We start from the raw sequence: 24,686 nt of genomic DNA, 5'->3' as shown, positions 1-24,686 counted from the left end.
ACTATCTACAAAATGGTTGTTTAGAAAGTTAAGTAGGACAGTGTCTTACACACAATCTGAAAACAATAAGTGGCTGTTTTCATCATAAACTTCTTGGGTGTGGCAGGAGTGTACAGAGGAATGGAGGACAGTGTCCACAGACACTGTGGAAAGATGCAAAATAGCTGGAAAGATGCCACACAAGGAAAGTTTGAAGGACTAGGACAAGCAAAACCTAAGAGTGAGTACAAATAAACCAGTTGTTTAAGGGCTGACATGTGAATGGAACTTCATTTATTATATCATTTCCTGGAGGGCAGAACTCAGACCAATGGGTAGAAGTTACCTGGGGATAAATGTCAGCTCAATACAACCAATTTTCTGACAATGCAGTCAACCAATGGCAATGCAGCAGTCCACAGTGGAACAGGCTGTCCAGTGAGGAATGACCCAAGTCCCAAAATCTAGCTTTGGAGGAGGAAGAGGGGAGGAGAGTCTGGGCTAGACATCTCCCAAGTTCTTCACAACTCTGCAATTCTGTCTCAGGAGGTGCCCACAACTGTTCCAGCAGCTGCAGTCTTGTGTTAGCGAAGCATTTATGTGAGCCTTTTCTTCACTGTGTTAATTTGGGAGCACCACAATAGGAGAGAAGAGAAAAATATCTTTTTAAATTTAGTATTAGCTATAGTTACTACTATAGATAAGAGGTCCAACATACGTACTCAACAATTACATACTGCTTATCTACTCTAATGTGGGTACCTGAAGCATCAAACCAACCTCTTTTTTGTTAAATTTTTCATTCCAAAATTATAATGGAAAAAGAAAGCTATATAAAGGAAGCTGTACAAAGGAAGCTATTATTACCACTAACATGTAAAAACTAATTTTTTATTGGTGTTCAGTTACAGTTGTCCCCATTCTGCGCACCCTCCATTGCTCTCCCTTGCCCTGTCCAACCCCTGCTCCCAAAGACAATCCCTACCCCATTGTCCTTTCTCATGGGTCCTTTGTGCATGTTCCCCTTCTTTCCTCCATTACCTGCCTCCTCCCTCCCCTCTGGTCACTGTCAGTTTGTTCTTTATTTCCATGTCTCTGGTTTTAATATATTTGTTCTGTATCTGCAAAATACGTCATTGGTATTTTAATAGGGATTGTGTTGAATCTATACATTGCTTTGGGTAGTATGGACATTTTAATGATGTTAATTCTTCCAATCCATGCACACAGTATATGCTTCCATTTATTGGTGTCTCCTTTAATTTCTTTCTTCAGTGTTCTGTCTGAGTACAGGTCTTTTACCTCCTTGGTTAAGTTTATCACTAGGTACCTTATTTTTCTTGTTACTATACTAAATGGGAATTTTCCCCCCTAATTTTTGTTTCTGATATTTCATTGTTGGTGTACAAAAATACCTTTGATTTCTAAATATTGACTTTTTATCCCACTGTTTTGCCAAATTCATTTATTTGGTCAAGCAGACAAAATAGATTTCAAGACAAAGGCCATAAAAAGAGACAGAGAAGGATACTTCATAATACTGAAGGGGAGAATTCATCAAGAAGACACAAACACTGTAAACATATATGCACCCAAATATGTAAGGAAAATCTTGGAGGACTTCAAGAAAGATATAGACAGCAACACACTTAGAGTAGGGGATTTTAATATTCCACTATCAACAATGGACAGATCTTCCAAACAAAGAATCAACAAGGATATTGTGGCACTGAAAGATGTGCTAGATAAAATGGACTTAACTGATATATACAGAACCTTTCACCCCAAAGCTAAATATACACCCTTTTCAAATGTACATGGGACATTCTCAAAGACAGACCATATGGTAGGACACAAAACAAGCCTCAACAAATTCAAGAAAATTGAAATCATATCAAGCATTGTCTCAGATCACAATGGCTTAAAACTAGAAATCAACCTAAAGGGAAAAACTCAAAAAGTCAAATTCAAGGAGACTGAACAATATGTTATGAAACAATCAATGAGTTAACAATGAGATCAAAGAAGAAATCAAAAAGTGTCTGGATACAAATGAAAATGAACACACAACAGCCTAAAACCTATGGAATAAAAACTTATTTTTAAGTAAAAAAAGAAAGGCTTCCATTTCATGCACATTATTTAATACCATAAACCTCAGTTCCCTTATCTATGAAATGAGGATAATAGTGATATTTACCTAAAAAGACTGTTCATTCATTCGTTCATTCAACAAATATTTGAGTATCTATTATGTATCAGGTCTGGCCCTATCTGCTGGGGGCTTATATCATTGAGCTAAAAAAACACAGAGTCCTCATGGAGCTTACATTCCTGTGGGGAGGAGGTAGCAAGCAACACAGTAAGTATAGTGAAGTGTTAGTGTGAACATACTAGGTAGGACTACTATGAGAAAATAAAGCAGGAAAAGGGATGGGAAGGTGGTTTCTGTACAAGGATAAAGTATGACAATGAGGGTAAAAATTACAGGATAGGCAGGTTCAATAGAAAGAAAGTCTTTAATGTTAGCCATTGTTACCATGAGCACTTGTGGCTTGCAGGACCTACAGTAGTTAAATGTATCATCCCGTTCCTGAGTTATTCAATAGGTAGGTGTATTCAAAGTCAAAACCAAAAGGAAGTGGATCCTGATACTGTTTTCAGATGGAAGAAACGAGTAAGTGAAAATGTCATGACTCTGGGGTTCTGGCATTGACTCCTCTGTGCAAGGATGCTGAAAAGGACCTGCAGAAAATTTAGAAACACAGAAACTGGAGCTTGAACTGTGTTACATCAAGTAAGTGGCCTAACTTTTCTAAGTATTAGTTTTTGACCAGGGTGGTTTTGACACTTTATAATAACATATGTGAAACACTGGGTATACGGCAGTACAGTTAGCTTACATTATTACTGTCCAAGAAAAAAAAAAACCCTCATCTGAATCTTCAGAGATTTTTGGTATGTTCAGAATGAAAAAACCAGGCAGTATTCCTCAGGAGAGAACATTCCACAATCACATGTTGCTAGGAGTTGGACTAAGGTCACTTGTTATGAGAACAAACCAGGAAAACATGAGGCAGTGTTCAACTGATTAAATGCTCAGTCCAGTGCTCAACCTTGCTAGCTCCTTGGCTGCACTTTGGAATTCCAGGAGATGCAAACAAAGACACTGATTCACTCACAACAGTTCTTCGTGCAAATCTGAGGATGTAGCCAACAAGCAGTCCTAAAGGATTTATGAAGTGTGCTTCTCTCCACAGAGTTTGCAATTCCAGGAGATACACAGGCTCCCTTTAATCAGCCTGTTTTCCTAGAGACCTCTGTGGCATGGTCCCTCTGCTTCTTACTGCTCTGGTTGAGTCTTGGGGAACAAGAATTTAATTTGTTCTGTGTCAAACTTTTTCTCACAAGGAGAACTTTGCAAGGGGCTCTTTCTGCTTTCCCAGAACAGGGGGTGCAAAACTCACATCCCCATCAGTCCCTCTTCTGGAAATTCTGAAGTAAATCAAAGCATTGGGGTATTTATTGGTGTTAGTGCAGTCGGCACTAGCCCTCTCCACACATGGGGAGCTATTTCTAAAATTGGCAGTCCCCCCTCCTAAGGACTCTGGATATCACAGTAACCCCTACTCTGCTGTTAGGGGGCTTACATCCAGCAATCTGCCTCTTTCAGCTGTGACCACCTGGCACTTCAAATGGAGGCAAGAGGCGTCAACCAACAAGGAGGTCAATTTTGCTGGGTGTAAGTCGGTGCTTCACAAACTATTCATGGTAAAGGACCAGTTTGTTCTCACTGCCAATCCATCCTAGTCTAATGCTTTTATAAAACACAATAAAAATTAACTCCTAGAAAAAAATTTAAAGACATAAAACGCAAGCCAATGTTTTTATTACTAGGCTCAACAGACATAAAATTATTCTGACAAATTGCTATAAAAACTTTAAATGTTTACTCACAACTTCTCTATTTAATCTAGCCATGGACTACAACACCGATCTCAGTCGCTGTTGAATCACAAACATTTACTTTAAACCAAACACAAAGCTAATTTACCCCATTTCTCTATGAAATAAGATGATATATTTCGTATGGGTGTCTGGCACAATGTAATCACTCACTCAGTATTGGCTATTACTATTGCTTTTGCCTCCAGGCTGGTGAGAAGAGGAGTAAACATTAGCTGGGAGACAGAGATGTATATCCAAGTTCTACTCTGTTCCTACTGGCCTTGGACAAGTGTCTTTGCCATTCTGGGCTTCAGTTCCAACATTTACAATACATAGTGAAATGATCTGGAATCCAGACTTTAACATCTAGATCCATGACTTATGAGCTTAACTGAAAACAGACTGAAAAATACATTTGTGCCCCAGTATACAAACTCACAAACACACAATCAAGCAAGCAGCTGCAAAGTGGGTGACATAGTTATTCTCACTGCATGCATGCATTAGTATCTTCTTTCCTATTTTATTTTCTTAAATGCTGATTGATTTCAACATTTAATTGATTTCAACTAAATCAGTTTTTCGGTTTGAAAAACACCAGAGCAAATGACCTCTACTATGTCCACCCTTCTTGGTAGATTGATGGGACTAACAACTAGCTACATGGGTTTCTGTTGATTATTTAGAACTTGATTTCCAGAATAGGACTGGCATTATTTAAGGCAAGTGCATCTAAAGGATTTTATCTTTGTGTTTAAAGTAGCTGGCTCTACATTGATATATTTTTAGTGAATTTATTGGATCACAAAGAACGGTAAAAAAATGTGGGTGTCTTGGCCATCACACCACTCAATGATAACCTCCCTAGAGGTATCATTGGAAAAATCCCTACCTACCCTCATGCACGTTTTCTTCAGCCAAATGTGCCAGGAGTCCAACTAAAAAAACTCATGGACACAGACAGCAATGTGGTGGTTGCCCGAGGGAAGGGAGTGGGTGTGGAAGGGGCCTAATCTATGGTGAAGGAAGACGGTTTGATTTTAGGTGGAGGGCGCAGTGCAATATACAGACCAGCATCATAGAAATGTACACTTGAAATCTATATGATCTTATTGACCAATGTTACCCCAATAAATTTAATTTAAAAATAAAAATAAAGAAAATTTCCTTATTGGATTCTGCTGTCTTGCTCAATTGCCTCCTGCTTTCTGGAGAAAGGCAAGGGGACAGTAGTAAGAGGCAAAAGGCCACTGAAAGTGTCAGGACTGAGTTGGTTATTTCCTCGCCTTCACATGTAGCGGGTGAAGGGGCTTTCTGGGAAAGTAAACACTGACATGCAACCTCTTTTCTGAAGGGATATTTTATAGCCCTTCTTCCCATTTAATGAATAATTTTAACTGTTTTGAATTCAACTCAGTAAGGAATAAAAACATAAATTACTTTATGTCCAATAACTCCCAACTTTGTTTTAACTTCCCCTTTCCTATTGAGTAGTAAGTAGTAGTAACATCTCGAGTGCCCTATTACCAGCTAAATGTTTCATTTTGATTAAGACTTTAATCTCATATTCAGTACAAAGCTCTGCAGGTGTCTCCAGCTAAGGTGAGACTTGAGGTGGGGCGGGGTGAGGGGAGTGGGGTGTGGGGTGTGGCAGTGAGGTGGTCTCTCCCCCGCCCCCCTCCCAGCTCCCTGAGCTTATTCTCCAGGTTGCTTCCTTTCATGACCATCACAGTGAATTTGAGAGCTAGTTCTGCTGAAGTGAAACCTCTGAAAATTGCTCTGCAAGAAATGCCGGCTCACTTCTTCATGAAGTTCAAGAGCAAGTCCCTACGTGAATCACCTCACCTTGGTGGGGGTGTTTTCTCATTGCCCAAAGGCCCGTACGTTAGATGCCATCCATATCCTGGCTCACTCCTGGGGCACACCTGTTAACTCTGTTGAGGGACACAGATAGGTCTGTTCATTTGTTAAGGGGAAGTGAGGGGACCAAGGGCTGTTCTCTTGTGGGACACTAGCCAGAAAAAGCTTAAGTCCCAAGACACCTATGAATTCATTTCAGACCGTAGTATCCAAGAAACCTATCGTCCTTGTCTCATCAAACGTGGCACTTTTCCTTCCACTTCTTTTCTTAGCTTTGCAGGGCCTGGGCATACGGAGCTTTCTGAGACAGTGGCTCACCAGCTTTTAGACAAGATTCTCTCTCATTTGAATGTTCCTCTGCTGTGAGGGAGGTTCCACCAAAGGTGACAATTCTCCCCTGACCCTCCAAGCCTCTTACATGGGTGTGAGGGATGAGAGCAATGCGAGGTCTAGCTCTGCTGAAATGACCCCTTTAGAAAAAGTGCTGCAGGAAAGTGATGGCCACAGAGCTGCACTTCTCTGAACACAAAGTGGGGACTTTAAAACACCTCTTGTTTTAGCTCTGGGCTCATCACACTCACTCATACAAAACAGAAAAGACTCCACTTAGCATCTCGTACCATGTTAGATTTCTGTTGCAAGCTATGTGCCGGGTTCTGTGAATACAGCAATGGACAGAACCAGGGTCTCAGCCCTCACAGAACTCACATCTAACGAGCATGAAACATACATCCCTAACTATGTAATTCAATTGTGACAAGTGCTCTGAAGGAAAAGCACGGAGTGTCAGGAGACTGGACATAGTTGGGGTGTCAGGAAAGGGGTCTGAGAAATTAATACTTACCCAGAGACTGAAGGATAAGAGATAACCAGATGCAGTGAATGGTAAGGGTATCCTGGGAAGAAGGAAATGCATCTGAAGTAGAAATCAGCTCGATTTCCAGGTCAAAGGTCAATCGGGTGCAGGAGATTAGACTTGAGAGGTAGGGAGGAACCAGACTGCCTGGGACCTCATGGGGCATATTAAGGGCAGCAGTCTTGATCCCAAGATAAAACCATTAGAGGTTTTTAAAACAAAGTGGTACCATGATAAAATTTTCATTTTAAAAATGTAATTCTAGCTGAACAGCTGAGAAAGCATCAGATTTTGGCCAGAGTGGATGATGGCAGAGAGTATAGATGGTGATGTGTAAGTTTTTAAAGCACTTTTACATGTTAGGTCTAATTCCTTTTCAAAGCTCACCTGCTAATCAAGAACAAATCTGGATTAATTTAATTTCTCATACTTTTTATGTCCTGGACTCATAACCTTGCTCTCCCATTTACTAGCTGTGTAGCTTGGGGCCCTCTGTAAGCCTGTGAGGCAGGCTCTTCAATTGTGCAATGTAGAGGACCCTTCTACTCTTTGAGGATTTGAATTAGAATGAAATGAGTGCCTTGGTACAAGGGCACACTCAATAAATATTGACTCACCTAAAGCAAATAATCCTGTCAATTAAAAAAAGAGAACAGCCTCTTCTAGCTATTTGATACTATTACTTATTCAAAATTCTACATGTATAAATTATACAAAAGATTGCACAAAATGCTTACTACACAATGGCAATTTTTTATCAGATTAGAATATGAGACCTAATGGGTGAGTCTGGATTTATCAAAATAGAAATCAATGAGTGGTAATAAGATTCATGTCTAAAAATAACACTACACATTACACTACAAGACTAAAAAGTTTGTAATTCTCTTTTACATAAAGGGTATCTACATTCCTAATGACACAGCTTCCCAGAAATCTAGTTCCTATCAATATAACTTTGAGAATTTCTGCCCTTCCAGAGGCTCTATACCTGGATAGTACAAATATTATATTCTAGAAAAGGGTCAGCAAATGTACCATTGCTTCTCGATCTGATGCCTCTGGCAAACACTGAGAGTTGGTAACAAGTAGGCAATGACTGGTGGTTACAGTATTCCTTTCTGCAGAGCGCAGGTGTGGCCTCAAAGGTCTTCTCAGCACAGTGCTCTAGGTACCACCCCAACTGACCCTAAGATATTCCCAATCCAAAGATATTCATATTCAAAGTGGAAAAAAAAAACCAAAAACAAAAAACAAGCAATGGGAGTCTAAGTAATATGCCTGGAACTACATGTACAAAAATAGTGGAACAAAGTGAAAATGAATTTCCCACTAAATTGGAACCGTTCTCTACATCTTCCTATTTTTTAACATCACTATCCATTTCTTCATAATTGCATGAAAAATAAGAGTAATAGTCCAAGTGCATAAAGCAAGGTATAATCAGCTTACTTTACTTTTCAATTACGTGAATTGTTTAAACATGTATTATAGGAGAGGAATGTATAAACCACCCCAAAGACTTTCAATCAATGTAAATATAAGGAACCCCAGCTGAGCATGTTCCAGGCACATGTTCTCATACCTGGCATTTGCTTTCACTGGGAATCCTCACAATCATCATGTTTTGAATATGGAAAAATACAAAATGGCTTTTTTGGTGCCTCCCTTATTATTGCTCATACTTAATGAAGAATTCATGTGGTGAAATGAAACATTAACTGGTGATGATGAGAATGAACTATCTTAGATGAGGACTGTGTAAACATGCATACAGTCTTAAGAAAGCAATTTTTAAGGGAAAAAGTCCCATGTCAAGCATAGAAACAACCTGGGAGATATAAACAGTATACACAAAATTGTGGCATGTTTATAATTGGCTGGTTATTCAGAGAAACTAAAAAATGTACTAAACACAGCAAACTACTTGAAATTGGTGTGGTAGGGAGAAAAGCTCACTCTTGGCTCCAACTCTGTGGGGTGTGATCAAGGTAGAATACGGCATGAAATCTGGTGGGGGCAGTTCCTACACCTGAATCTGATGTCCAAAGAACAGCCCCAAGTAGGAGCTTTGTGATGAAGTAGACAGGACCGCAAATGAATGCTTTTTACCCTTGGCTAATAAAACACGTGAGTCCTTCGAGAAGGTTATTGCCATCCACTTCTAGTCCATATGCTTTTAATTTCCTTTATCTTCAAATTTAAACATGTAATAGAAAAATCTCCATGGCCAAGAGCAAGCTACGGAACACTCCTTTTAATGAGGCTGATAATACCTGAGTTGCAAGTGAAATTAGAATGCTTTTGAACACTTCAACTTAAAACTGCTAATGCTATCATCTCAGTGTGCTTCTACATTTCAAGGGTAAATAATATGGCACATTGCAATGCTGCTTTAGACATCAAAACGACCATGTATATACACACGTGTATACATTTTACATAGTCATCTTTTTTTTTTTTAAGGGAAAGATTTTCTTTTCTTTTTAAGATTTATTTATTTATTTTTAGAGAGGGAAGGGAGGGAGATAGAGAGAGAGAGAGAGAAATATCAATGTGTGGTTGCTGGGGGTTCTGGCCTGCAACCCAGGAATGTACCCTGGCTGGGAATCGAACCTGGGACACTTTGGTTCCCAGCCCGCGCTCATTCCACTGAGCTATGCCAGCCAGGCATAGTCATCTTTTTTTAAAATGTATTTTATTGATTATGCTATTACAGTTGTCCCATTTCCCCCCTTCTCTCCTCTCCACCCTGTACCCCCTCTCCCAACCACGTTCCCCCTTTAGTTCATGTCCATGTGTCATTCTTATGAGTTCTTTAGCTTCTACATTTCCCGTACTATTCTTGCCCTCCCCCTATTATCAACCTACATTTTATGCTACTTATTCTCTATACCTTTTCCCCCTCTCTCCTCCTCCCACCCCCCTGCTGCTAGCCCTCCATTTCTGTGGTTCTGTTCCTGTTCTAGTTGTTTAGTTTCTTTTGGTTTTGCTTTGGGTGTGGTTGTTCATAATTGTGAGTTTGCTGTCCTTTTACTATACATGTCTTTTCTTTATCTTCTTTTCTTAGATAAGTCCCTTTAGCATTTCATAAAATAAGGGCTTGGTGATGATGAACTCCTTTACCTTGACCTTATCTGAAAAGCACTTTATCTTCCCTTCCATTCTAAATGAGAGCTTTGCTGGATAGAGCAATCTGGGATGTAGGTCCTTGTCTTTCATGACTTGGAACATTTCTTTCCAGCCCCTTCTTGCCTATAAGGTCTCTTTGGAGAAATCAGCTGACAGACTGATGGGAACTCCTTTGCAGGTGACTGTCCCCTTATCTTTTGCTGCTTCTAGGATTCTCTCCTTCATTTTTACCTTGGCTAATGTAATTATGATGTGCCTTGGTGTGTTTCTTCTTGGGTCCAACTTCTTTGGGGCTCTCTGAGCTTCTTGGATTTCTTGGAAGACTGTTCCCTTTGCCAGATTGGGGAAGTTCTCCTTTATTATTTGTTCAAATACGTGCTCCATCTGTTGCTTTTCTCCTTCCTGTTCTGGTACCCCCTATAATTCGGATGTTGGAACATTTAAAGGTGTCCTGGATGCTCTTAAGCTTTTCCTCGATTTTTTAAATTCTTATTTCATCATGCTTTCCTGCTTGGTTGATTTTATCTTCCTTCTGGTCCACTGTATTGTTTTGAGACTCAGATTCCTTCCTTTCACTATATACGCGCTCTCCTCCGCGTATCTTCCTGCATCTCTTTTATGGTAACCTGCATCCTTTCATCTAAATTGCGCCCAGAATCAGCCAATTCCATGAGCTTTCTGATCACCAGTGTTTTGAACTGTGCATCTGATAGATTGGCTATTTCTTGGCCGTTCAAAAGGATGAGTCCTGGGGAACTGATCTGTTCTGTTGGATACATGTCTTATGTCTTTCCCTGTCTTTGGTCGCTCTTGTTACGGTGGGGGGAGGAGCCTTAGGTGTTCACCAGGGCTGGGCACCCGTCGCTAGATTGTGACGTTATATGTGTGGGCGGGGGCGGGAGTGGGAGGGGACAATGGCGATAGTTTCATTCTCCCGGGCTCAGGCCCTTCCTTGGGATCCTGGGCTGCGAGCTCTGCCCTGGTCCACAATCGCTGCCCCACAGGGTCCGCCAGCCGCAGCTTGCGTACTCAGGGATCACCACTGCGTTCTTGCGCCCCGGATGGCTGTCTCGCTGATTTCGCGCCAAATTTTCCCCGACCTCCGTGTGCCTCCGACCCACGCCAGCCCCGTGCCCGACCGGCTCGTCGTCTCCTACCAGTCTGGATGTACGGGTCTACTTCAACTTCTTGGCTGTCCGATTTCCATTCAGATAAATCCTGTCAGTTCTGAGTGATATTCTATCTGTAAATTATTGTTGTTCTAATCTTGGTTTTGCGAGGAGGCATGGTGCGTCCACCTATTCCTCCATCTTGCCGGAAGTCCCCATAGTCATCTTTACCACAACTCCAAAGAGGTGGAGTGTGAAGAGGTCCAGGGAGTTGCCCAATTTCACCATAAAAGGCATTAAGCCATCAAGAGATGCCCCATCATTTAATTTCTGGTTGAAGTCTTTTTCTAATTCAGTACTTTCACTGTAGGTTTTATTTACATTTCACAAAATTTTAAAGCTGTGCTGTCAGAAACCTTGGAAATACCTCTAACATTTCACAAGAGAACTTCAACTGCTAAGGACACAGGAATTACATTTTAATTGCTTACAAGAAACAGCAATTATTTTCACCCTGAAGACAGAGAGCCATCAGCTCAATCCTGTCGTTGGCTGTAATAGTGCTATTACCCTGAAAAGCTTTTTTTGGTGGTGAAAGACATAAAATTTACTATTTTAACTAATTTTTAAGTGCACACTTTTGCAGCATTAAGTACATTCACACTGTTGTGAAACCATCACCATTCATCTCCATAATTTTTTCATTTTCCCCAATAATTGTACCTATTAAACCATTAACTTCCCAATCCCCCCTTCCTCCAGCCTTGGCAACCACCATTCCATTTTCTGGATCTAAGAATGTGACTATTCTAGATACCTCACAGGTGGAACACACAGTATTTGTCCTTGTGTGTCTGGCATACTTCGCTTAGCACATCAAGGTTCATCCATGTTTCCAGCACACGTCAGAGTTTCCTCCTTTTTAAAACTGAATCTTCCACTTTATGTATATACATTCTGTTTATCCATTCATCCATCGATGCACATGTGGGTACCTTGTTTTTTGACTATTGTGACTAATACTGCTGTAAACGCTGGTATATGTTCAAGGTTTTTCATTTGGGCATATATTAGAAGTGGAACTGCTGGATCATTTGGTATTCTAGTTTTATGCCATTCCTCCCACTCTCACATACCTCAATCAAAGAACACAACAAACATAGCAACCAACACACTTTGTGTGTGTTTTAATCAAAGCAGTGGAAAAACCCCATCAGATTTCTCTTGCATTACTCATTTAACCTGCTGGAACACTTTGCATCTCTGAACTCCTCAAGGATGCTAAAGACCTCCAGGCCTAGGCAAATCTCATGGAGCTCCTACAGGCAAACCGGGCCTCAAGCTTCTCTACTGACAGGAAGCAGGACCCAGTGTGGCTCTGTCTGTAGAAATGCTCCAACACTCACCTCTGTACACCCCACAGACTTGGGTGCGGATCCTGGGATCAATGTTGGGTAAGTATAAAACCTGCGTTTTTATGGAAACTAGTAATGGGAAAACAGGAAGATCAGGGAAGGTGGCGAAATCCTCACCAAGGCCAATGATTGCACAACACCTCACTCCCTAAAGCACTTTTTTCCACCTGCTATACTACTAAAAAGTAGGAGTGTTCCAAATTACTCGAGAATTCACCAATCCCAGAACTTTCTTTTCTTAGAAGTTTTTCCAGGGTTTCTGTCAGAAATTCCTTTTCTAGTAAAGGAGCAGGGCTGGTGGGATAATACACAACTGGGCAGAGCCGTTGCTCCCTATAATTAATCAGGAACATAAGTCTTGGCTGTGGTTTACAGAAATTCTAAATACATGAAGGTATGTGAGATACAGGGCCATCATGTGGTCACTGCCACATGGAAAATAACAATTCAGTGACAAGCAGGTGTACCTCAAGGGGTTATTTCAGGAGCAGAAGAGAGAAGAGCAGAGAAAGAATTGTGTGAACCAGCAAAAGAACAGTGACCAGGAATGTCTGAGGACTGGATGATGAAGGGTGAAACTAAGCCTCTTTGCCTTGCCACTTGCTTCCTGTTCCCTTTCCTCCTTACTCAAGTTTCAGTGAAGGACTTTATAATACAAATGGCCCAAAGTCTAAGACAATGACTGGGCTGCACTGATTAGCAAGTTAGGACTCGTATACATTAAAACATCACATACACGGTTTTCCTTCATGCTGGCTCTTCTCACCCTGTGGTAACCAGCAGGTCCCAGTAGGGCCTGACCTTCACAGGCCTTGTTCTCTCTGTGCCCAAGCACACGGGTCACTGCTTTGGGTTCCTCACTGGCCAGCCATCCACTGTGGTGAGGTACCCAGATAGACATGAGCCTGGGAAAAGGTAAGAGATCTTTATTTAGGCATTGAGCCTAAACTACATGAAATTACCTGAGTCTTGAAGCCAATTGCAATCTAACATATGACAGTTATGCGCTTGAATGCTCATCTGCTGCTGTCCATGTCTTAGGAGTCTTAAGAGAGGAAGGATGGGGAAAACCCTGGCTTCTCTAGTAACCTCACCCCAGTAGTACTCCCTAGAATAAGATGCAGGTTGAAGGTGTGTGCACTGTAAAATTTCCTATAGATGTCACTGCAGGGTGGTCCTTAACTAGTTGATAAAAGTAACTTTTATTTTCATGTAAAGGTGACACCAACAGCAATAACATGGGCATTCAACAAACACTGTTTTGAATTACACAAGAGTTTAAACATTCATGTTATAGAAAAAAATATGCTACATCCATACCCATTTCTTAAACAAAAAGATGTAATTTTATTCATGCAACTATATCAGCGATTTTTAACCAGTGTACCACAAGAATTTTTAAAATGTGTGATACTTGATTATTTATTTAGGGGCACCGACCTCTTTCCCCTTAGACCGTCAAATAAATGACAATGTCCACCGAACGAAAGTTGTCTGATGTCAATGAATCAACATTATACCTATTTTTTGGTCAGACTGGCCACAGAATTTTAGTAATTAGTTTATTATGTGTCATGAGATGAAAAAGGGTGAAAACCGCTGAACTGTATCAGTACTGTTCAGCATGTAGGGCTTTTTTTCTCCATTTAAGCTGAATTGCACTTTGAGTAGGTTATATTGACAAGTGCCAAGCTACTCTAATTAGGCTAACATTTATATTTATAAAAACAGCACAGATTTCTCTGAACTTCCCTCCCAAAATACTCATTCACACTCAGTACTTATATCAGTCTCCTAAAAGCTCCAAAGATCATAATATGTATCAATTCAGTATAAGTCTTCATGCTGCTGTGCAAACAACTACCCAACTTCCTTTATCCCCATGTTAAAAATAAGGCAAAGACAGAGGGAATAACACTCGCTCCGTGCTAGGGAAAGTACAATACAGGAAGAGTGGAGAGGGTTTCTGGACCCCTGCACCTGTTTCACACGCCTCTTTCATCTTCTGTCTTCCTTTCTGGGCACGATGGCTCCTTTGATGGAAGGCAAGATGGCTGCCATCCTTCAGTTATCACAGTACTGTACCTTTAGAATGGACAGCATCAGCACTGTGATAACTGAGCCAGGGCAGCCTGTCAGTCACTGTGCAGGCTGGTGGAGTCCTTTCCAGGCGACCAATGACTCTCTCTGAAAGTTCCCATGAAGTAGAAGACTAAAGATCCCCTTCTGGTTCGAGATGAGGGAAAGCAGAATAAAAAGTGGGTTCACAGACCAGCAAATGGTGATGCTGAAATATTAAGAGGCCCAGCTGAATTATAACAGAATGAAAGATGAACACATGATTTGTACATATTAATGCGAATGAGCAAACAGATTATGCAGTAAGCTTTCCAGCTTATTTCACAATGTATTTCTTCTATGCACACATTCACTGACTCGATCCCTGACCTCAATCATTCATGAAACAAATATTTATTGAGGGACCAAAATGTTCCAAGACCTCTTCTGGATGCTTAATTAAGACAAGTAAGACATGGCCCTGGCTGGGTACTCAGTTGGATGGAGCCCTGTCCCCTACACCAAAAGGTTGCAGGTTCAATTTCCAGTCAGGGCATATACTTAGGTTGAGGGTTCAATCCCCAGTTGGGGTGCCTATGGGAGGCAACTGATAGATGTTTCTCTCTCTCTCTCTGTCTCTTTCTTTCTCTCTCCCCCTCTCTAAAATCAATAAAAAAACATCCTCGACTGAGGATTGAAAAAAAACAGGTAAGTCAGACATGGTCTGTTCTCAAAATGCTCCCAAACACAGCAATAATACTTCACTTTTGCCTGACATTCAATAATTTTCTATGTGCTTTCTCATTTGGTTCTCCACAAGAACCTTACTGGGTTGTCAATTAGTTTATTCATTAAATTGATCAAAAAAGGATTCTGAAAATGGGTTAGATATCGTTAGCCAATTTTACAGATAGAAAATAAAAACCTATAGAGGTGAGGTATTTTACTTGAGACTATGCCCTAAGTTATGGTGAACCTGGACTCAAATCCATGTCTTATGACTGAGCCCAGGGCTTTTTTCCCTCTACCCCAATCTGGCCATTCAACTCCATCAACTGGATATTCAGATTGCACAATTTATACAAACAGATTTCTGAAAACATCTATTTTTTGCTTAAGATTTTTAGTTTTCTGAGTATCTCATAAAGCAGAAACTAGTATGGGTTTTGTGATTTAAGAAATGTACATTAGTAAAAAAAATGATAGTGTTCTTGTTGAGTGCTAAGAACATACTCGAGTTGATGACACTGATGATTACACGTTGAGCACACCTGCTGGGCGTTTTCACTGCAGTCAGTGTCAGCCCTACAATTACGGTGGTACAAGAATCACTGACCACCTCTGGAATGCCTTCTTGAAAAAATCAACGTATCTACATCATGTGCTTTGAAATTAACTGTACCTCTGAGACATACCCTGAAGTCGTTTCAGGGATGATTCTTACTTTTATTTAAAAAGTACAAAAAAGATTTTGAAATTGGAATCCAGGCTTTAGAATACCAACTTAGGAAAATCATGATTCACTCATTTTTTCCCATGTCAATCATAGTTCTCAAGTTATTTCAACAGGTGTAAAACTTGACAGGTATTTGAAAAATAATTATGTTTTCAATTAGGCATTTGTAGTTTCAAAACTCATTATATTCATTTTAGATGCTAGCACTGTACTTCAAATAAGTCAGAAGATGAATCAGTTCTTTAGATCAGAAGTAAAAAAAGAGAGTACAATGATTCTAGCTCAATTAGTAACTTTTATGCACTATGAAACTGACCTATCTCTGGAAAATTAATATCCAATGAAAAAACATACACACAGATTAAAATAACATTCTCTAAAGCACAAAAATAGCTAAAAGTTAAACAGGTCATTGCCTAGGACTTAGCCAACTGATGTAATACAAAGTTAAAACACGAGAGGGCAATGAAGTTTTTTTTAAGAAAAAGTTGGATCCCATAACCTAAGATTCCTGGAAATAGCTTCACATTTTCACTCAAATTATAAACATCTGTTAAATGAACAAAGATACTGTGATTATTTGAGAATAAAATGTAAGACAGCTGATCAATTGAAAGGATAAAAAGATAAGCACCTAACATTTCCTGGCCAGAAGTTCTGTCCACTTTAGAAAAGATGAATACTCACACTGAAATACTGGAGGGAGGATAAGTATGGGAACAAATAAATGACACTGATGTACTGATTAGTTATTAGACTGTTCTTTAAGACTGAATACTAGTGCAACTGAATGTCTAAATATGAAGTACAGAAAGATAAACTTAATGTTGGTAATATACCACAGAGTTAAATTCACTCTATTAGACCAAGACCAAAAACCATACAACTAAACATTTTTGGTACAATAAGTAGAGAGTATTTCCTTTATTTTGCATTTTTCTCTCACTTCAATTTTTTTTCTATATAAATTGGGGTCTAAAAAAGACCCCAAGAGACCAAGTAATAAAAAGCAAATCGTCACTCTGTGAATAATTACTGAAATTAATATCCTCTCAGAATAAATTCTAAAGCAGTTTCAAGGAAGAAAACTATGGGTTTTTAGAACTGTATTTTATAAGTACTAATAAATAAATGCTTCAAAATGTTAAGTTTTGTTTCTTCTTGGAAATTATTCTTTATAAATGTGCATTTAAAAAAACCCCAATCTACCAGAAACATTTCTTTTTCCAAAGATTTTTCTTCATAAAAATGGAATTACTTTAATTTTAAAACAAGCGAATGCAGGTGCTCTTGCTACAGCATGAAAGTGCAGTGTACGGTAAGACAGTGAAAAAGAAAGTGATGTAAAATGCTTTCCTCCAGAGAATAAATTGATTTAAATTTAGTTCTTCTATGATAAAAATGATACAGCTGAGAACGATCTCTTCATGATGCATGCACCAAATATCATCTAGGAAATAAGGACTTCTGGAGACTAGCATACTAAAAAACTTGCTTTTAAATCTTGTGTAGTGAAAACACACACAAAAACCATCTTACGTCCCTCTTATCTATGGACCAAAAATGAAAATATGGTGATTTTGAACCTTTAAGCATCTGATTATATAATAAATAATTGGAGGTATTAGTAAGCTGCTGGCACTACAAAATATTTGAAAACACTTTTAAACCAAAATAGGTTAATTTAAATCTACCAGTCTCCTACTGATGTGTGATTTTTTCCCCAATGTGAAAACCATAATTCAACTCGGTGACATTATATTTGACCAAACTGTGATACAAGAATGTATTGCCAACAAAAGACTGCTTTGAGAGACATATGAAGAATATATATTTGCATGTTATTGCAAAGCTTCACTACATTAAGTGTATTTTAAAAGTAACTTGTGCCAAAGTTTAATAGGAAACTTTGAGAAATTGGTTGAAAAGGCAAGAAAAAGCTGAGGACCACTGCCCTGTGCAAAGTCTGCCCTAGTTCTCACACAGAAGCATTAATGGGGGTGTCACTGTTTACCTACTTTAATAAAGCACTGACCTGTAAATAGTCTCATGCTCCATAACTCATAGCAGGTCCATCTTGAGGAAAAGACCTATGTATACAACAATGTACAGAAAGAAACAGGAATGTGCTTTCTTGCTCAAAAAGGCTCCAGGAGACTAAAATTCACAAATAAATGGACTGGCCCATAAATTCTGTTATATGGCTCTTACCTCTTACACGTTCACTAAGCATACACACTTTCAGTCCAACTGTCTACTACACAGTTATTTTACTTTCTGCTTTTGTTCTAGATCTATTTTTTCCCCAGAGTTTGGATTTTATACTCTGTTCACAAGTCACTTTTACTCTGATTTCACCTCAGCATTATACCCTTTTAGAGTAACTAGTCAAAATGATCCACCCCTAGCTACTCGTCTCTAAAATCCCTGTCTCCAATTAACTCATGATCTCATTACTGCAGCAGTGCCATTTAAAAATGCTGGGTCTTAAATTCTCAAATTCCCTTAATAGGCAGCTAAAGGGGGCAATACCAAAGATTTGTACTGACCTCCAATTGTAGAGCCGGGGGCCATTCCAGAAACACAATTATACTCCTCTTTTCTGCAGAGTTCACCTTTCTCAGATCCTCTATTCTGCATCTGTAAAATGAACACATTTCTACTTGTAAAATATGCCACAGTGGGGTTGCACTCATTATTATTAAATGCTCTATCGTGCACTATAACTTAATTTAGCACTGTTTACCTCTTATTTACTTAAAGCAACAGTGTTGTTCTTGAAGTCAGAGATTGTTTTCACATCCCTTCACAACACCAGCAGTAGGGATGCTTTCCACAAAGTGCAAGCTCAACAAACATCTGATTAATTGATGAACCTCTTCATTTCCCAGGGATTCTCTAAATAGGTTATCAACAAAAGTGTGTGTTTAATTCCAGCCTCTGTAGGTATGGTCTTAGGCAAGGTACTTGACAGTTTGTCAATGATAAAATGAAAAGGATAGTACTAAATGGCCCCTAAGTCTCTTTCGGTAAGAAACGTTACAGAAACTCATGAGACAAAACCAAACCCCCAACACAGAACTGTTATCTATTGAAATCAGCACTGTATTTTTCAGAGGACAGGGGTCTGCAATTTTCTGGGCACAGTTACCACCAGTGGAGCTAGGATGGGGAATGAGTAGAGAAAGTAAATGATGAAGAGAAAATGAACAAAGGTGAATGATAAGTGGAATCACTAAGATGCCACCAGGTGTCACAATTGTTACTGTGCTATATTCTAGCATACCTAGGAGCCTTTCACAAAAGCAGCCATAGCCAGATATGTGGGTACTTAAATTTTCCCATGCTGCCCGCACTAGCCCTCCTAGTACCCTTGCATATTTTGTTGACCTTGAATAAGGCACAAGTCCTGCCTAGAATTCTGCAAAACAATACTATTAGGTTTCAAATATTGTAATAACAACCCTTGGGGTCCCCAAATCTCCACCGGGAAAGTAGATGACTTTCAAACATGAAATAACTGTCATGCTGTCACCTCTTTTGAAATTAATCCATGCACCAAAAGGAGTATTCTAGGCCAGCACCGTCCAAAACAAGTAAAATCCAAACCACATACGTAATTTAAAATATTCTAGTAGCTATGTTAAAAAAATTAACACATAAAATTAATTTTCACATGTTTAAACTCAGTATAACCAAAATATTATCATTGGAACATGTAATCAATATAAAAATTATTCACCCTGACTGGTGTGGCTCAGTGGGTTGGGTGTCATCCCTTGAGCCAAAAGGTCACCAGTTGATTTCTGGTCTGAGCACATGCCTGGGTTTCAGGCCAGGTTCCCAGCTAGGGGCACACAAGAGGCAACCGATCAGTGTTTCTTTCCCTCTCTTTCTCCCTCTCTTCCCCTCTCCCTAAAAATAAATATATAAAATCTAAATATATATATAAACTATTCATGAGATATTTTACTTTCTTCTTTTGGACTAAGTCTTTAAAATCTGGAGCATATTTTATGCTTGTAACATACATCAATTTAGTACTAAATTCATCAGAAAAAGTCTGTATTTGGATTGTATAAAATTTACAGATTAAAAGGTCCATGCACATGCCCAAGTTGTTTCTGAACTTATTTGTTTTCCAATACCTAAATCAAATATCAATTTTAAGAATTATGTAAGTGAAATATCAATTTCAAGAACTATATAAAATTTGGAATTCAGTTCCTTATCACCATCGCCGTATTTCAGGTACTTGACAGCCACACGTCTAAGTGGCTACCTGGATTCTTTTAAACCTGAGCCAGATTAAGAGATATTATGCCTTCAATACCAAGTCCTTCTATAGCACCCCTCTGGTGCTCAAATTATGCCTACTATTTTCTGGCCCACTACTAATCCTTACTTAAATTGTCTGTATTTCAGTGTTGATCACTTAATCAGCAGCTCTTTCCAAAGACGGAACAACTTCTTTTAGCTCAGACAGACACATCTCAATTAAGGGAAAGAATAGAGACATGGAAATTCAGAGACACAGAGTTCATTTCTGAGGTAAGGGCTAAAAATCCTGACATCGTTACTTCTCTGTCCAGGACATCTGTCACCCTTCAGAAGTTATGGCCATTCTTTATAATGAGCCTGTTGACTTCCACACTCACAGCAGCTGTCACTGCATCCTCAGATTCTTCGCCTTCTTCAAGTGCTCCCTCCCAGCCTAACCCCCACAACTTCCTCTATCTCTAGCCAACTCTCTAGACCACATTTTAGGAGCCCCTTTTTAATTCATTCTGAACAGTGCTTATTATTGTTGACATACTGAAACATATGAATAATTCAATAAATGAATATCGAACTATCCTATTAATCATTCATTGGTCTAGGTACCCAAGTTATGTTGAGAAAAGCTTTTCTGAATATATATGAAAAGCATACCCCCACCCTTCCCCAAAGGAACCAATTACAGACACTACAGCTTTCCCTCCCTATGTCAAAGTTTAGTGTTCCTCCTGCAGCTGACTTAAAAGTTGATCTTCTAAAGGAGCCGGATTCCTAAGGTAGTTCTATTTTGAGCCTTCTTCCTGTTCTGAAGCTAAAGTTGGAAAGGCTTAGGGGGTGATGTCATGGAAGGGAGACCATTGGCTTTTACACAAGGGTCTTCTCCAGCAACCCTGGGGATGCTCAGATGGTGGAAACTAGGGGAAATACTCACTATTCATCTCTTTCCCCTCCCTCCCATTTGAGTCCCAGCTACTCATTAGCCAGCAAGAAACCAAGTTCAAATAAGCATGCAAACATATTTACATATTTTACTCTTTTAAATATCTCAGAAATGAAAACACAGGGGAGAAGAAAAATGCCTCAATCCAGGGGACAAGGGTGATCACTTCTTGTCTCCACCCATCATCCCCAGCTCCCCAAGTATCACAGGACTATGCAGAAAGGGATGGGAGGGACAGCTGGTAAGAAGAATAAAGGGATTATAAATCCAGGAAGCCCAAAGAGGAAAATGATATAGAGGACATTCAGGATAGAAAGGAGACTCTTGGGTCTCTTCCCTTCCAGGGTTTTCTCCTCCCTTTCGAATGGTTAGATTTGGGGATGGGTGTGTGCTTTCTGTTTTGGGAGGCATATTTGGCTCTGGAGAACGAAGAGGGGCCAGGGTGGGGCTCAGGGAAAGAGCCAGAAACTGCTTAGGCCTTATTCTGGGTTAAGCTCTTAGGGGAAAAATGACGGGGACTACAGGGAGACAGCTGAGGATTCCATTAGAAAACCCAGTGTGGAATAAATAACAGCACTGGGCCAAGGCAGGGGGGTCACCTCCATCTCTCGATCTAAACGTTAGCAGTCCGTTAGTTACTGATTGGTGGGGTGCAGGTCCACAGGGAAGAAAAAAAATCCCAAGACATCTGTAGATCACAACTTGCCAGTCAGGGGAGATAGATGTGCCCAGTGCAACCGGCAGGTGAAAACAGCAGTTTCTGGCCAATTCTGGGATGAGGATTGGCTAAAAGCTCTGGGGACCCGAGGATTCCCTCGTTTTTTGGCTCACCTCTCCTCCAAAGCTGGAATAAGCACAGGTGTGGTCCTCCTCCAAGAAGGTGGCTTCTTGTGAGTGGGCAGCAGAGTGAGGGAAGGGACTCATTGGCCTGGGATGACAGGGAGAAGCCCTCGGGTCAGCTAAGGCCAGGAAGCAGCGGTCTCTAAGTCCCCTCCCCCTTCTGGAAAAGCGACCTGGACTGGCATAAATTACAGCAATACAACCCCCTCCCCAATAATGCTTCTAATAAAAGAAACAGCCTTTCATGACTACATAAAAAACCGCAAGCTCTTCTTGAAGAAAATAAACAGGTGAAACAGGAGAAGCGGGAAAAGATTGGAGCTGAGAGAATGAACGTGAAGAGAAATCGAGGCTTCCCCGCCCTCCCTACACACCCTCACCCCTCTAGCTTGGGAGAATCTGCGTGGCAGGTTGCAAGCTAAAAATGCCACGGTGACAGAGCCCCATCTTTCCGTCCGGCGCCCATTCTCTTTCCTACCCCAGGGTACGACGTCCCAGCCTCGTGCTAACTAGCGCCCCATCCCTGGAATGCACGGGGCTCACCCTCACCCCGGACCGGACCGCCGCCGCTGCCGCCGGGGGGACTCCGGTCTTCCTCTCTCCTACCTCCCTCCTCCTCCGCTTCCTCCTCCTCCGCCACCGCCTCCTCCGCCTCCTCCTTGCAGACTCCTCCCGCCGGATCCTTCATGTAAACAACATCCAGGCTCTATTTACAGTCGCCGCCGGACCTCGAGGGACTCACGCCAGCCCCCTGGAAGAAAGCGGGGGTAGAAAAAAAGCGAGTGCGCAACATTTATTTACACACACACACACACACACACACACCCCACCCCGCCCCTCCACGCCGCTCCCCCTCCTCGGGGCCGGAGCGGGGTGCCCGGGGGCCACCCGCTCCCTTGTACATCCAGCACGATGCCTGACATCCCAGCTAGGGCCTAAGGGAAACCGCGGAAATGCCCTGGGCGAGGTCTCCCCCCTCTACCCCGCAGGAAGAAAAACACACCGCAACAACAAACCCAAGCAAGCAACATGCTCTAAGTCCGTGCTTGAGTGCCGAGCCCCGAGCCCGCCCCGCGTCGCTTCGCAGTCGCCCCACTACTTACCCAGAGATGACGAGCTGCGTGCGGTCCCCTCAGGTGGCTGAAAGCAGGCAGGCGGGCGACGGGCACTAGCTGGCCCTCGGCCCTTGCCCCCGCCCGGCCTGCCCTCGGCCCGCCCCCCGCCCGGGCGCCGAGTGGGTAAAGCCCCGCGGTGCGTGTGCTTGTGCGCGCGCCGCAGCCAGCCTCGCCGAACGCCTCTATTCGCCCCACGGCTTACCGCGCCCCCGGGCAGGCTCCGGCGCCCACGGCCGGCGCTGCACGGCGGCGCACGGGCGCGCACTCGGACGTAGACACTCGGCGGCACGGAACCCTGCGGCCGCACGCCTCCCGCAGGCGCCCAGCCCCCGCACGCGCCGTCGCCCCCGCGCCGGGCCCGCCACCCCCACACCCACCTGCGCCCCCGCGGGTCCCGAGCCCCCCTTCCTTTGTTCTTCCCGCTATTTGCATGAAGAATATCTAATGACGCAGCAAGGCTCGCCACAACGTGACCGTCGCCATTTTTCTGTTTTTATTCTATCTCTGCCATGTGATAGATTGGGCGGGTGGGGGGAGAGTTTGGAAAAAGGAGAGACGGGATTAAAAAAAAAAAAAACAAACTTCCGGGTCTCATGACCGGGAAGGGAGAAAAACAAAAGAGAGACGAGACACAACTGCAAGGGAAGGGTGCGCGTGTGTGTGAGTGCGCGCGCGCGCACCCTTTTCTCTGCTCCGCGAAGAGAGGCTGCCGCAGCGGACACGGAGCATCCTTCAACCTAGGGAGCCCAGTGACCATTGGTGGGTCCAGGTCGCACCTTTTAGCCTAGGTGGTCGCGTGTCCTGGCTCCACACCCGCCGCAAACACTCAACGAAGCTGTCAGTTTTGTCCTTTCTGGTGCCCCCCACTTGCCGGTCAACCCCAAAGCTCGCGCTCTAGATCCCAGGCGAGTGTACCGTTCTGGGTTATGTTCAGAGAGGTCTCACTATTACCTAAGGAAAGAAATGATAAAGTGTTGCCCAAGTTTTAAAAGAGTTTGCTTGGATTATGTTGTTTATAACAACCGCGGGGCAACGCCAAGCAGCATCTAGTATCAGTTCGAATCCTTCCACTCTTTACCCCTTTTCTCTCTCTGCCCAAAGTGGGACGCACCTTTGTATTGTATTTTGTGGGGGCAGGGGGAGGGTTGTTATTGTGGGAACGGACCGTATACATCAAGGACTAATGTCTTTGGAAGAAATTTCTAATAAATGGCCGTTTAGGGTCGGGGAGCATTTTTTAAGAAGACAGTTGATTGGAGCAAGGTGGATTCATGCTGCACTGTCTTCTTCACATTCAGAAAGCGTGATAGACATTTCATTCTTTCCCAAGTCCCGTGTTCACGGTTGCTGGAAAAAAAAATATTTGGGAATTCTGCCACATTTTTTTCAGGGAGATATAAAATTTTGTACTTTTGTTTACTGCTGTATCTCCTTTGGGCACTTTCACTTTTGTTTCTCTTGAGTTTCCTTTCTGATTTCTTGTCTGTATTTCATAATTCGAAGCAGAAATGATCTGGGTTCCGCAATTTACAGGGGAAGAAACTGAGGCCGTGAGCACTGACGGAGTTGCTGCAGGTCATATGTTTGAATGGAGTTCAGATTCAGCCCAGCTCACCTGATAACTGTTAGGGGGTTGGAGATGGAGGGTGGGGGATGGACATGGAGAGGGGGGATTGCTTAGTAATGTATGGCAGAAATTC

General features: G+C 41.7%; 1 long non-coding RNA gene across 6 annotated transcripts; it reads right to left on the bottom strand.

Moving 5' to 3' along the window:
* Nucleotides 1-295: 295 nt before the first annotated feature.
* LOC123816438 lies at nt 296-23,482 on the bottom strand. Of its 6 annotated transcripts, none has more exons than XR_006785272.1 (7): nt 23,364-23,482; nt 22,415-22,622; nt 21,863-21,959; nt 18,363-18,453; nt 17,849-17,903; nt 13,036-13,204; nt 296-595 (listed from the first exon to the last, which is right to left on the bottom strand). It is a non-coding gene; the product is annotated as an uncharacterized LOC123816438 (long non-coding RNA). The 6 variants fall into 6 exon arrangements; XR_006785267.1 differs by lacking the exon at nt 23,364-23,482 and adding an exon at nt 22,975-23,217; XR_006785268.1 differs by lacking the exon at nt 23,364-23,482 and adding an exon at nt 22,975-23,216 and having other exon boundaries at nt 22,421-22,622.
* Between the last annotated feature and the right edge of the window lie 1,204 nt (nt 23,483-24,686).

The sequence above is a fragment of the Phyllostomus hastatus genome, unplaced genomic scaffold, assembly GCF_019186645.2.
Source record: "Phyllostomus hastatus isolate PE091 unplaced genomic scaffold, TTU_PhHast_1.1 phas_contig_209, whole genome shotgun sequence".
NCBI classification, from domain to species: Eukaryota; Metazoa; Chordata; class Mammalia; order Chiroptera; family Phyllostomidae; genus Phyllostomus; species Phyllostomus hastatus.
The sequence above is the reverse complement of the archived record's forward strand: the minus strand, read 5'-3'. Positions and strand labels throughout refer to the sequence as shown.